Raw genomic sequence first — 15,834 nt, 5'->3', positions numbered from 1 at the left:
AAGATTAAAATCAGTTTTTCAGCCCCGAGGTGCCGAAGGCAAGGGCTAAAAAAACTGGTTTTAATCTTATGATTGTACATTTTTATATTTGTAGAAAGCTGGATATAATACGATGCTAGACATAGTTTTTTCGTATGGATAAGAACAGGTTCCTATCAACCGGATTCGAATGAATACGAGAAAAATAATAATTTTTAATTTTTCCAACTTATGATTAAAAGTCCTTGATATTTGCACAGTTCAATATCAGAAATAAGAACTTTGACCAAATAGTTTTTGTTGTGAATTGTATAAGGTGAAAAGGTAGGATTTATTAAAAGCAAAGCTTTTATAAAATTATGGTCGGTCAGTCCGTCCGTAACAGATAGCTTTTATTTGTCAATTTAGGCATGTTAGAATTGTCCCAACGATTTCCAACTTTGCATGATGATTCCTATAGTAGGTAGGTACGATTTAGAAAGCGTAGCAACTCTATAATCGTTACCAGAATGTAGGTACGTCAATTTTAAACATATTGTTTTTGATAATTTTTAACAACATTTTATTATGTAATAAAAAAACTGATTGATCTGATTTTTGGATTAATGATTCCAATTACAATAAGGTACCATATTATGAACGAAGCATCTCTATAATCAAGTCCTAAAAACTTAAATATTTTTATTTTGTATATTCAGTTCTGACACTCTACAAGAGTTAATGTTCGTCTGTCATACCGTTTCAAAGCTTCGCTTTTATGGACGTTTTCATCCTTGTTTTTAAAAATAATTAATTTGAGAACAAAATTAATTTATTACTGTGATATATAATTTTTTGAAGCAAGTTCCTAATATAGTGTTGATATGGGTTTTCATTCCCCTTTTTTTTGAACCCCCTGAAAACTTAGAACCCACCTGGCAAATCCCTTTGCACACCTCTGGTTACAGTTTTTAGTTAAAGACAGACAAACCGGCCACTGCAAAACCAGACAAAACAGACAAACCAGTATTATTTCATAACTGTATAACAACTTGTATAATAATTGTCAGACTAGAAGAAAATATCAATGAATATTGAAATATTGTAATTTCCAAGTCTGGACATCGGATACTATCAGGGATTTTCGGGGATGAGACAATGGGCGAAATATTGATGTCCAACCCCAAATTACCCTTTTTGTTGTTTGAAAATGTTGCATGTAAAGTTTGGAACACTTAATTAATATTTAAAAAGGGCACCTATAATTTTGAGCCAACGAATTTGCTTATAAAACTTTGACTACCATTTTAAATTACAGTTTAATATCCCAATAATTTGAGAGGTTTGGTGATTATAACTTATACTTAATACTTTGAAAGAAGTTGTATCAACTTTTTTTTTTATAGCTAGCCGGTTCTTTTAGTAAGTAGTAGATGTAAAATTTTTCATAGAATTCAAATATGCAATCGGTTTTTTTGTAGACCTCTTATTTTTTAAGTAATTTAAGTTTTTAAAAAAAATAATTAAGTCGGTTTTAAGGTACTAAAACGCAACAAAATAAAAGAAGAAAATGGTCAGTAAGAACAAAAATAGTAAGATCTTTAATTTGACACCTTACTTTTAAAATTCTGTTGAGTAATTATTGAAAAAATCTATTTTTTTAACCTCGGTATAATAAAAACTTTAGACCTAAATATTTTCTCAAACAGACATAAAAAACATGGGTTCATATATACCATTAGAATCAGAAAAATATTACGAATCCATTGTAAGCAAAATTGAAAAAAATTAAAAAATTAAAAAATTACAGAAATGGCCAATTATTTTTTTTGTTCAGACAACACTATTGTCTTCCCTTTTTTACCCCCTCTTTACCCCCTCTTTACCCCCTTCCCATTTTTATACTCAATTGAAGAATTAAGACGTTGCCTGTACAACATAATATGATATTTTCATATAATTCCTTTTATTGTAGTTTATATACTATATTGTAAACTTTTTTTTTCAATTTTGCTTACAATGGATTCGTAATATTTTTCTGATTCTAATTTTCAAAATTGAAAAAAAAATTCTAAGAGGATAACGCCCGGTTTTATATATTATTCATAATTACCAGACAATAGGCTGTCCTTCTAGGGGCAGTATATCAAGATGTTTTACCAACCACCTCGAATCCTAGAAACCTCAAGAGGCATAAACACTTTTTTACAAAAACAAATAGTAATGGTATGTTTTTTTTCAAGTTCCTACATAATTTAATTAAGAAGGTTCCAGGATAAACGCAGGAGTCCCAAACGCAGGAGTGTTAAAATATTAAATTAGGTAAGTATTTCTATATAGGATAGGTTAGGTTAAGATATGAATATACAAATAAGCCCCCCGCATGGCAGGGGTTAGGCATTTAAAAAACCTAAAATAAGGTTTAAAATATGTTAAGTGTCCACTCCTGCGTTTGTCCACTCCGGCGTTTGTCATAGAACCATTAAGAATACTGTAGTGAGCATTGTCTTTTTTTATTTCATTTTGAAAATAAATAGTAATAAAAGCGCTAATTCATAACATGATCATCCTTATTTTTTTTTTGTAGACAAAAAGAGCAAGAAAGCAAAAACCGAATACTAGAAATGATTAATAAACAAAGTAAAACAAGGATGATAATATCCATAAGTAGCGAAGAATAGATAAACGGACAAAGTTAGTTATAGAGCAGATGATTAGTTGTCAAAACAGACAGACAAACTAAACAATGTACATATAGACTAGATCAGAGGTGGATTCTTAAAAAAAATTGCCCCACTAATCGCTTAGTGGGGCAAAATTGTTTTCCTAAAAAATCCACCAAAATCAGATTAAAAATCTACAAAAAATTAAACAAAATCATATATTAATAACCCTTCTGTGATTTTGTTTAATTTTTGTAGATTTTTAATGTTATTTAGGTGGATTTTTCACGAAAACAATTTTGCCCTACTAAGCGATTAATGGGACAAATTTTTTTAAAGAATCCACCTCAGCATATGTTATAGGAATCTTCACTGGAAATTTTGCTATTTTTTTAAATAGCAGCAGGAAAAATTACATTTCCCCTATATCGTTACAGACATACAGACTGACAGACGGACAAAGACAATAATAGAGTGGCTTTGCTACTACTAAATGAACATGAACTTTAAAATAATACAACATCATTTCATCGCTTTGATTACAACGTCATAAAATGCATGGATACCTACAAAGAATATTACTTTTAGAAACTAGTGTACATATTTTTGCGTCCATATTATTTGGGTTCACCCTCTGTAGTAGTTAGGTACGATTTAGAAAGCGTAGCAACTGTTTAATCATTACCAGAATGTCCCTAAGTCTATTTAAATATGTTGAATTTTTACTTTTTTAACAACAAATTTTTATGTGATCTAATTATCAGATTGTTCTGATTTTTGGTAAATTGATTCCTGGGACAACAAAGTACAATATTATAAGCAAAGCAACTCTATATTGAAGTCCTAAAAATGTAAGTATGTCCATAAACATTATCCTTTATCAAGAAGTTTTTTAACAAATTTATTCACAATTTAGCTTTGACTCTTATTCATTTATATTCAGTTCTAACACTATACAAGTGTTAATGTCCGTTTGTCCTATAGTTTTTGAGCTTCGCTTTAAGGATGTTGACATCCTTGTTTTATTATTTTTTAACAAAAAAAAGACAAAAAGTTATAAATATCCATCTGTTGTAATTATTAGATGCATAATTTATGCATGTTAAGCGTATTTTTAGATATTTTATGTTTAGAAGCGTAGTTTCTTCATAAAAATACTATATTAATTAACACCCTAATTTCTCATCCCAAATTTTTTTTTGATGAGGATGTCAAATTTAATTTTTCTGGCAAACCCTACGTACGCCACTGAACCTAATTATACTGCTTCAATAATAAAAAGTCCTGAAGTCTGTTTATTTATTCTGTTTTATTTGCTTTAGACCTGTTATCGTCCTATATATTTGTCATTAAGAGTCTATAAGGCAGCATTCCCTAATTATTTATTGGACCGTGACAACCCCCGGTTTTATTTTCTTCTGAGAGTGATGGTACTCTCCCCAAAATTATTTTAAAAACTTTCCTGGACCCCTGAGATGCTTCACTGTAAAAGGAGAACCATGTCGATCTGGCATTTAACGAGATTCAGCTACAGACAGACATCATGTGACTTTTATATAAGGAAAATATGTTTATGGTTACTGAAATGTATTAGTTATAAGTTAAAGGCTTTTTTTATAGCACCGTAAACTTATAAAACCATCTTATCTATGTGATTTTTTATTTTTAAGCTAATTCACTTTTTGTTTAAATGATCTTTGTATTAAATGAATAAGGTTGTACTGTATGGTATTTATCACGGAGGGAGAGGACAAGGATGATAAAGTATACATTTATTTACCCCCAAATATTGAGAATTGCTAATTTCACTTGTTATAATTTCTGATGATTAAAGTTTATTTCATGGATCTATCCTTAAATCCTTGAGTTCATACTTTTAGAAGTCATTCATTGGTGCTTTTCCACATCAGAAAAATCAAAAATAGAAAGAAAACTGAAAAATAGCGCAGCTACTTTAAATTCAGGTATGTTTGTACGTCCGTAAATGAGAGGTAACGAAAAGTCTTTGCTCGGCCATATAACAATCATTAAACGGACCCCAGTTTACACAAAAATTCACAATCCCTTAGGAGCCAACAAAAAAATGGTTATACATTCATGCAGATATAATTTTCGGGTATAGTCTCTTTCGTGGCAACGCCCCTTAAGAGGCGATTCATAGTATTTTGAAAATGGATTTTGATAGGTTATTTTAGGTTAGGTTAGGTTATATTGGGTTTGATGATTACCCGCAGGGTTAGAGCCCCCCGCAAGGGCTAGAAATAGGAGAAAAGCTACTGTGAAATACGATGAAATGCCCCTTAAGGGGCGTTGCCACGAAAGGGACTATACCCTTATATTCTATAGTTGCTATCATAGTACATTTACTCAATATTTGAAAGATTTTTTTACAATTGAATTCATATTAATAAATTTTGCTGCCATTATACTGTCTTACTCTTAGTAGTTTTTTTAAAAAAACATCATAATAATGTTAACTAAAATTTTAATCTATTTATTTGTCAATTTGTATTTACACCCATTCATACTTAACCACTAAAGTGTAAAGAGAGATACAGTGCTATTAAGATAGTGCTATTGCTATTATATTGTCAGCTATGAATAGTTAAATTCCCTAATATAAAGCTAGCTTTCTAGAAACATTATACTCAAAAAATTTTAAGGTGTTTTGTCTGCTGGAGTAATTCCTTTTTCAGATTTACGAAAAAAGGGGTCAGATTGTGCTTTTTGTCTTATAATTATACTACAATAATATTGTTTAGCATTAATTTTGGCAAGTAAAATTTGTTTATTTTTATATTTGGACCCATGTTTCCTAAAACCATAAGGCATGTTGTTAAAATTTATCTTTATATTTAACTAATAATCGTTTTGATTTGTTAATAAACAAGGATGACAACATCCATAAAAGCGAAGCTCTGAAATGGAAGGACAAACGGACATAAAGACTTGGATAATGTCAGAACTGAATAATCAGAATGCGAATGTATAAGAGTCAAAGCAAAATTGTAAGTAAATTTGTTGAAAAACTGCTTGATACAGGATAATTATTATGGACATACTTACATTTTTAGGACTTGATTATAGAGTTGCTTCGCTTTTAATATTGTACTTTGTTGTCCTAGGAATCAGTATACCAAAAATCAGACCAATCAGATAATTAGGTCACATACAAATTTGTTGTTAAAAATGTAAAAAAATCAACATGTTTAAAATGGACGTACAGACATTCTGGTAATGATTATAGAGTTGCTACGCTTTCTAAATCGTACCTAACTATTACAGGAATCACCATGCAAAATTTGAAATCGATAGGACAATTATAACATGCCTAAATTAACGAAAAAAGCTATTTAAAAAAGTAAAAAAATCAACATGTTTTAAATGGACGTACGGACATTTTGGTAATGATTATAGAGTTGCTACGCTTTCTAAATCGTACCTAACTACTAAAGGAATCACCATGCAAAATTTGAAATCAATAGGACAATTCTAACATGTCTAAATTAACGAAAAAAGCTATCCGTTACGGACGTACGGACGGACGGACGGACGGACGGACGGACCGACCCTAATTATAGAAAAGCTTCGCTTTTAAAAATTATAAAAAGACTAAAACGATTTATTCAGAAATGAAATGCATTTTTGTATAAGATTCTGTGTTGAGGCAAGAGATATAATAATCTAGATACAATCTCTCTGAATCTGCCAATAGGAAAACAGCGAAGGAACAATACGGCCATATTATTGGTTAAAAAGTGTACCAAAGAGGAGTTATTTATTTTTGTTTCGCATAATGTATCACCTTTTAATAAAAGTAGGATAAAGCTTTTCTGGGTAAATCATATCGTGTAAATATTTTCCCCTTATACAATGTAAAGCATATGACAAAACATATATAAAAAGTCAGCTAAAAATTGAATTATTTAGAAAAATTTGGTAAATTATACCATCAAAAGATGTTGTTGCTTATATTGATATAAATTGTATATAACAAATAAACAAAGGTGTTTGTCTGCTAGACTATACTTTGAAAAGTTGACGGTTTATGGGACCAGATTGAGCATCTATATCTACAATATCTATTGTTGAAGCCCTCTTGTCTATCTTATTTTACATCTTCTCTCACTCTCTCTCTCTCTCCTTTCTCCTATCTCCTGACCATGATAAGGGTGCATACCATGTAACAAAAATTTAAAAAGAAAAATATTTTTCAAAATTGTACAATTAGGAGTGTGTTTTTTAGTACACAGCAATTTGAAGATAGTAATACTTTAAGATTTAGAATGCCTAATAGTATATACAATTATAGCAATTCGTTAAAGGGCAGAGCAAAGTTTCTGTGCTTCTGTACCAAAGAATCTCTCTTTTATATAACCTATATTGTTCTCCTTTACAGTGAAGCTTTTTATAGGTCCATGGATGTTGTATAATTAATTTGGGATAGTTTACTACTAAGAGAAAAATACCCTCACAATAACCTAGGGGCGTATCAGCTACCGTTAAATTAGGTATTCAAAATTCACATGTTTAAAGTTAATTTAAAATGAAACTTTAATAGATTTTGTTCAATTATTTTCGAAGATTTTTAAAATTTAATTTTCGAAGATTTTTTGGATGTTTCGAATGAGCACCAGTGTGATGTCTCCTCCTTGTTGGTGGTGGTCACCTTGTATTATATTTTGTTGTGTAGTACTAGAATCAGGTGTTAGTCAGTAGTTAGTTAGTAGCACCATGTAGTTGTTCATAGTAGTGTGTACCATGCAGTAGTTGTTGTGTGAGAGTCAACACAACCATATGGCCACAGTATTAGTCATACACAGTTCTTGTAGTTTTTAGTGATTCATAATTTACATAAGTTGTTCAAATAAGTGAATTTATAAGAAAAAAATTAAATTGAGTTTTATAAATCAATCCCCTTTTAATTAAATTTGTTTGTTTTATCATACTTACATTATATGAGTGATTTTGACAATTACTTTAATTTCTAAATTTCTGTTTTTAAATTGATGAATATGTTTGAAATTCAAAAAATTGAAACCATTTCAAATTAATTTTTTTATACAATAGTTATATAAATGTTTAAGCTTAAACAAAGTTTTGGCCACATTAAACAATTTAGTTTTAAGATAAAATTTCATGAAGATTTTAAAAACAGGGCGTTTTATAACGAATAGGAGATGAATATGGAAATAAAAATTAAATACAGAAAAAGATAAATTAAATACCATAAACATTCAAATTTCGAAGTAAATTAAAATCTTTCCTTTTGTACATAGGAAGAAAAACATCTGACTTAAAACAATAAGACACATTTATAAAGGCATATAGGGATGCTAAGCTTTAAAAACACGCTATGGGAGTTAGAAACAATTTTATTTTTTTCAGGAAAATTTAGTTTTACAAAAATAAATGCTTTGATATTTTTCCAATCGGAGTGACAGTCTTCAAACTTGATACTTTTTGTGGGTTTTTCTTAAAAATTATGTGCATTTGTTAATCGTTTGCTTTTTGGAAATCCTAAACTTAAATTTCCGCATGTCTATAAAATGACTAACTTGGATTACCAGAAATGCCTTTGATGAATATATGTACTTTATCACTTTGAAATTCTTAAACATACTTGTAATTTACAGTATATTAAGTCAGTATACCAAATGCTACCACTGATTTTACCTTGGCATATTTTTAAAAGCAAAGCTTTTCTATAATTAGGGTCGGTCCGTCCGTCCGAGACAGAAAGCCTTTTTTTGTTAATTTAGGCATGTTAGAATTGTCCTATCGGTTTCAAACTTTGCATGGAGATTCTTGTAGTAGTTAGGTTCATTTATGCCGATTGAATAATCAACAATAGGCCCATTAAAAAAATCTAATATGAAACAAATATTGACGTTTTTATGATGGCATTATGACCTCTGCACGTCTTATGTTTGTATAATAAGAAGGAAAAAATCGCCGCGAAAGTACGTATCCTACCTTTTGTGATTAAAAAAAAGGTAGTCGGTGCTTTTAGTTAGTAGTAGATGTAAAATTTAGATATGCAATTGTTTTTTTTTGTAGACCTCTTATTTTTAAGTATTTTAAGTTTAAAAGATAAAATTAAGTTGGTTTTAAGGTACTAATATGCAACAAAAAAAAAGAAGAAAATTGCCATTAAGAACAAAAATAGTAAGATCTTTAATTTGACACCTTACTTTTTGAAATTCTGTTGAGTAATTATTTTTAAAAAATCTATTTTGTTGAACCCCATTGAATCAAAACTTTGAACTTTGGGAGCTCGCCACTAATGGGTTAAAAAAATCACAAAATTTAGGACACGTTCTTTAAAAGAATATAATGCTATATCCAGTCAATTTCCCTGCCATTTTTATTTTGAAATTGTCATACTTGTATAGTCTTTCAATGTTATTGCTCCACACACGTTAATACACGCGATCTGCCATTGGTACGCTAGAAACCTTTGGAGGGTAGGGTTGGATCTATATTTTATCATCCAATGAAACAGTATTTCCAGTATGGATTCCAAACCGATTAATTAGAATTTGTCTAAGCCATACTTAAAATCATGTATAGTATTATACATTTTTTGACGAATACTAGAATAAAAATCATAACATTATATAATTTTTTTTTATTTTACTATCGGCGAAAATCTGTCTACGAAATAACTAGTAAATTTTTCCGCTTATAATTATACTAATTATTATCCTATCTCAGATTCCATGTTCATTATCCATTGAACAATTGACAAGTTTCTTTATAATGACAGAGAAGCATCAATATAAATAATATATACTTTAATGTCATTGTATACTCAATGTATTGTGTATTCTATGCAATTCTGACTTTACCCCCTTCTACTTTGCTTTTCCCTCTTTTAAGTAGCTAAGCTACTATATAATTTGTCTGTTTGTACAACCAAGTAAATTTGATAGCTGGAATTTTTCTGTTTTTCGACAGACTTTTAAAGAAATGAATAAAAAATACCTGTCTATAGTGCCTTAGGAAAATGGGGATAAATGTCACTGCGTTTGGCTTACATGTTTATTGGCGTCATAGTAAAGGGAAAGATAAAGGGAAGGAGGAAACCAACCCCTAGAATAGATATTGGGTATGTAGGTATGACGTCAATAGAATAGGCACGTCAAAAGTTGTGACATCTATCCCTATTATGCTCGTGCACTAATGACATCTACCAAAAATTTAATAAATTAAGCAAAAACTTAACATTAAATGTCAGAACGTCAGCAGAAAAGTTATGTTAATAATATGTCAGCCAAGACCTCATTTACTTTATGTAACATTGTAGACTTGCGGCTATACCCCTGGCATCTAGCATAAAACCACTTCTTTAGAAATATTTGATTTTCAAAAATTATTTAATATCCTTAAACCATTTTAAAAGCTTCCCTAAAATAAAAAGTTGAAAGTATGGGTAACAAAGCATTAATTTTACTGTCTGACACCTTATATTTCTTTTTATAAATTCTAATATTTGCACAGAATTGTTCTTGTTTAGAAGTTGATTGTGAAATCTTCCTTTTGCATAAAAAAATGTCAAATTTTTGCGCATAATTTCGTGGGGCAGTAAAAAGATACCATTGTATTTAGATGAGAGAAAAAAGACACAGTAAAATATAAGAGGAATTTTTAGTTTAGATTATAATTAATTTTTATTTAACACATTACACTATCATGCTATGGCCATTTAATTTTTAATTTTAAAAAGAAAAAAAGAAATTAAAAATTGGTGAAGGGTCATTCTCGCTCGGGGCGATTCCTTTTAAAAGGGTTGTGGTACCCTACCCGAAAATAGTTATAAACCTTCCCTGGACCTATGAGCTATATTGTAAAGGAGAACCATATCGGTTCAGCTGTACATATAGACATATGGACACAAACACATAGACAGACTTTTAGTAGTATGCAAATGACTTGCTATAATGTATTTTTTAGAGACGACAAAATTCACCAAAAATTTGTTTTTTGTTTGGGAAAAAAACTTAATTTGTTAAGAAAGAATTTTGAATGTACCTTTTTACCCAATTTTTACACTTAACTTTAACTGTGAAAAATAAAACATATGATTAGATTTAGGGTAGAGTGAGGGGAGGGATAGAGAGGGGGGGGGGGGGTGGATAGACCCAACAAAGAACTTGAACTGTCGGCGCCAACAATTAAGAGTCAAAGTTGTTTTAACAGACAAATTATTTGATTGTTCATTGTAACTGGACACTGGGTATATTCTCACATACAGCAAAAAAAAAAGATTTTAAAACGATGTGTCCTAACATTTTAAGATTTAAAAAAAAAATAGCCAGTCGGTGTTTCTATTAAGTAGTGGATGTAAAATGATCCATAGAATTTAGATATGCAATCTTATTTTTAAAGTAATTTATTTTTTTAAAATTAAGTTGGTTTTAAGGTAATAAAACACAACAAAAAAAGTAGAAAATTGCCATTATAAAGAAAAATAGTAAGATCTTTCATTTGACACCTTACTTTTTGAATTCTACTAAGTAATTATTGAAAAAAATTGTTGAAGCCCGGTGAATCAAAACTTTGAACTTTTGTTTGCTCGTTACGAATGGGTTAAAACAAAATCACAAAAATTAGGACACGTTCTTTAGGGGTAATTTTTAAAAATATATCTTTTAGTGCTGTTATGTCTGGCACTTGAAACTAATATGTAAAGTAGAGGGAATGCCTTAGCCCACAAACAGACGGAACTTATTGCCATGCACAGTAAGGACTTTCAGGCAAAGGTTTGTGCAATAAATGGGTTATCTGGTGGATATTACATAACCTAATATCCTATTATGGGCGTTAGAGAGTCGCTTACAAATACAAGCAGACGATGCTAAGCCTTAAAATTAGTGTATTTTTGTAGTTTATTAACATAACCATCTACATATCATGTCAAAAAAGTATGAGTTCAAATTAACAAAAGTTAGAACCAAAACTGTATAAAATATTTATCAAACTCACACGATAATGATAAAGGCGTTGAAATCACTTTGATGCTATGAAAAGTCTGTTTTAAGGGTAGTTTTCTAAACTACTATAATTCACTTTGTCTGTCCGTCCGTCTGTCAGTCAGTCCTTTTGTAATAATATAAAGGAAACGTCATTTTCTCGCCTGAAATTTTTGGTGTTGATGCTTCTTTAGCTGAGGACTTAAAAAGAAATTAAACTAGCCAACCATTTGCCCATAATTTTGAAAGGTCTATAGTAGGTTTGGCCAAACCCTTATATAAAAGAAACAGGATGAATTTATTTAGCTAAAAATATCGCTGACCAATTGACCTAAATAGTTGGCTGTAACCTTCTTATAAGTACAGGGAAGGTGGGAGGGTATCTCCATCTGAAATCGCCCTGCCTCCATTAAAAATTTTAAGTGGCAAAACAGTCAACAACAATTCCTGAGGAAGGTTAATTTTTTCAAGATTTTTTTTCCATAAAAAGAAGAATTTATATGCTGTAAATAGTTTGTTGTGTTTAACCCATAACCTTTATTGCACCACTATTTGACCAACTAGCAGGGATGTTAAGGGATAAGACAAATGCTGATGAATTAATATACATTCCCATTGATGATAAAACTTTTGGTAGAATAAATTGTTGGTTTAAAAGTTTGAACACTAACAATTTTCGATCAAAACAATAAAGATTCAATAAAGTGTCCAGTTTTTGACTTAGCGAATAACGGGGTGATAAAACCTTGGGTACCAGTGTAATTTACAGTCCAATCTCCCCTCCCTCCCTGACAACTAGCAGCCAGCCGGTTTATGTTTTAACAACTTTTTTTATGCAATACACACTAAAATACCAGGGATGTAGGGTTAGGACAATAATATTTATATTAAACTTCAAACCATTCTTAACGAAATATTTATAACTAGCGACTACGCCCCCTAGAGGCCTCTAGTGGCACTTTAAATGTTTTTTTATACTTAAGATATGTCTGTGTAAAAACTCGCTTTGTAAAATCAGCTAATGTAAAAAAAATTTCGATTTTTAGTGATTTTTCTTGGGAGGGTGGTGATACCCTCCCCCGAAATAGTTATGAACCTTCCCGGGACCAACTAAAAGCTACCCTGTTAAGGAGAATCTGATCGGTTCTGCGGTTAGCGAGATCCTTCGGTACAGACAAACATACAGACAAACACACATCCTGTTACTTTATTATAAAGATTTTATACATAAGAATTTAGGAAACGATGATAGTTATTTCTCACATCGTATTATAAACAGCTTTCCGCGGATATACAATGTAGAATTATAAGATTAAAACCAGTTTTTTTGCCCCGAGTTGCCAAAGGCACCGGCTAAAAAAACTGGTTTTAATCTTATAATTGTACATTTCTATATTGGTAGAAAGCTGGATATAATACGATGCTAGACATAGTTTTTTCGTATGGATAAGAACCGGTTCTTATCCACCGGAATCGAATGAATACGAGAAAATAAATTATTGATGACTGTCCTCACCCTTAATCCCTGAAATATATACAGAATGCCTAAAAAGGTCAATGAATGACCTTGATATGAATTTCTCGCAACGGTAGCTCAAGTATAATAAAGAGAGGTGTGGGTTTCTGGTAAAATCCGTTAAGGTTATGTGTTATAAGTTAAAAACAGTAGTAGAACGATAAAAATTTATGTTAACTTTAAAAGAAAATTGTCTATAGTTCTTTTCAATAAGAAATACACATATTTAGTAAATATTATCGATCTACTACTATTCTTAAGCCTTAAAACACACACCTTTACGGATTCTACCAGAAACATACCCCTCTATTTAAACAAGACGGAAAATCAGTAGATAGAGTAGAGAAAGATTTTAGTAGAACTCTTATATAAAAGTAACAGGATTTTTCTCTGTCTATATGTCTGTTTGTCTGTCTGTGTGTCTTTGTGCTGAATCTTTAGTTTTCCTTCATACTGTAACTTCTCCTAGGTTCAGGGAAGGGGGAGGGTTACCCCTAAGTCTCTGGGGACGTAGCCGCTAATAATTATTAATGTGAATTAAATAAGGCTTTCAAATATGATGTATATTATTTAGTTTCTTTTAAAGATTTGCCTTTTTTTCATAGAAGCTTAAATTGTAAAGGTTTCTCTTTATTATTATTTGTTTTTGAATACTGATCATATTCTCTATAACTCATTTTGTGTGTGATGATTGTGCTTTGCAACTTGTGGATGTTGTCATCTTTGTTTCTTTTATATTCCAATTGACCTAGTAGGTAAAACCTGTGATTGTAACTTTTCATCTTTAAATGACAATAGTCGGAAAATTGAATAGTCAAATAGTACATATAAAGCCGTGGCAACGCCCCTTAGGGGGCGATTCGTCGGATTTTTAAAATGGCTTTTAATAGGTTATCTTAGGTTAGGTGATTGCCCCGCAGGGTTAAGTAATTGGCCCCGTAGGTTTAGAGCCCCCCGCAAGGGCTAGAAATAGGAGAAACGCTAATGTGAAAATACAAAAAATCGCCTCTGAAGGGGCGTTGCCATGGCTTTATATGCACTATTTGACTATTTAGTTTTCATAAAATAAATGTCCTAAAACAAATTAAAACCCTTTTTAAGATGTAACATTAAGACAATATAGAGAAAATTAAAGTTTATTTGTATTACAAAATAGTATTGGAGACTAAGTTTTATATATCAAACTTTCATTAGCAAAATATATTTTTAAAAGCGAAGATTTTCTATAATTAGGGTCGGTCCGTCCGCTCGTCCGTCCGTCCGATATAGATAGCTTTTATTCGTTAATTTGGGCATGTTAGAATTGTCCTATCGATTTCAAACTTTGCATGATGATTCCTGTAGTAGTTGGGCACGATTTAGAAAGCGTAGTAACTCTATAATCATTACCAGAATGTCCGTACGTTCATTTGAAAAATGTTGATTTTTCTATTTTTTTAACAACAAGTGTTCTAATTATTTGTTCTAATTATCCGTTTGATCTGATTTTTGGTATATTGATTCCTGGGACAACAAGGAACAATATTATAAGCGAAGCAACTCTATAATCAAGTCCAAAAATGTAATTATGTCCATAAACATTATCCTGCTTCGAGCAGTTTTTTCAACAAATTTACTTACAATTTTGCTTCGACTCTAATACTTTTAAATTCTGATTATTCAGTTTAGATACCATACAAGTGTTAATGTCCGTTTGTCCTACTGTTTCAGTGCTTCGCTTTTATGGATGTTGTCATCCTTGTTTTTCTATATTGCAGCACAAATTATCTAACCTAACCCAAGACAAAACTAATCTACCCACCTTCATTAATTATCTTAGATTAATATTAATTAAAGCAAGATCATGTATATTTAATTTTGTGTCTTTATAATATTTATCTATGAGGAACAAGGATGACAACATCCATAAAAGTAAAGTTTAACAAATCAGAAAATCAAACCAACGAACATTAGTAAATATAGGGAAAAACGCCTTTAATATTCAACAATATTTATAGCAGAATTATTATAAAAAATGCTTACGTTTTAAGACTTAATTATGTAGATACTTCATTCATAACTATACCTATTGGTTCGAGGAATCAGCATTACAGAAATTAAGTAAATATTAAAATTTTGCCCTAAATGTTAAAGGAATCAACATGTCAAGTTTTAGGACAGACGGAGAGGCCAAAATTAAAGAAAAAGCTTCGCTTTAAAATGTTTCTAGATGGTTAAGACAGGCTTTTAGGTTATTTCTGTCCTACTTATATGCATTTTTAAAAGCGAAGCTTTTCTATAATTAGGGTCGGTCCGTCCGTCCGTAACGGATAGCTTTTTTGTTAATTTGGGCATGTTAAAATTGTCCTATCGATTTCAAACTTTGCATGGTGATTCCTTTAGTAGTTAGATACAATTTAGAAGGCGTAGCACCTCTATAATCATTACCAAAATGTCCGTACGTCCATTTTAAACATGTTGATTTTTTACTTTTTTTAACAACAAATTTTTATGTGATCAAATCATCCGATTGATCTGATTTTTGGTATATTAATTCCTGGGACAACAAAGTATAATATTATAAGCGAAGCAACTCTATAATCAAGTCTTAAAAATGTAAGCATGTCCATAAACATTATCCTGTATCAAGCAGTTATTCAACAAATTTACTTACAATTTTGCTTCGACTCTTATACATTTATATTCTGATTATTCAGTTCTGACACCATATAATGTTTATTCT

The 15,834-nt window shown here is 30.6% G+C and overlaps 1 protein-coding gene across 3 annotated transcripts in view; it reads right to left on the bottom strand.

Moving 5' to 3' along the window:
- LOC145313066 (uncharacterized) overlaps positions 1-15,834 on the bottom strand; it is a 129,847-nt gene that overhangs the window by 74,721 nt on the left and 39,292 nt on the right. The gene's annotated exons all lie outside the window — the stretch shown is intronic.

The sequence above is a fragment of the Acartia tonsa genome, chromosome 3, assembly GCF_053477335.1.
Source record: "Acartia tonsa isolate MP-2025a chromosome 3, ASM5347733v1, whole genome shotgun sequence".
Classification (NCBI taxonomy): domain Eukaryota; kingdom Metazoa; phylum Arthropoda; class Copepoda; order Calanoida; family Acartiidae; genus Acartia; species Acartia tonsa.
This window is presented reverse-complemented; position numbering and strand designations above follow the sequence as displayed.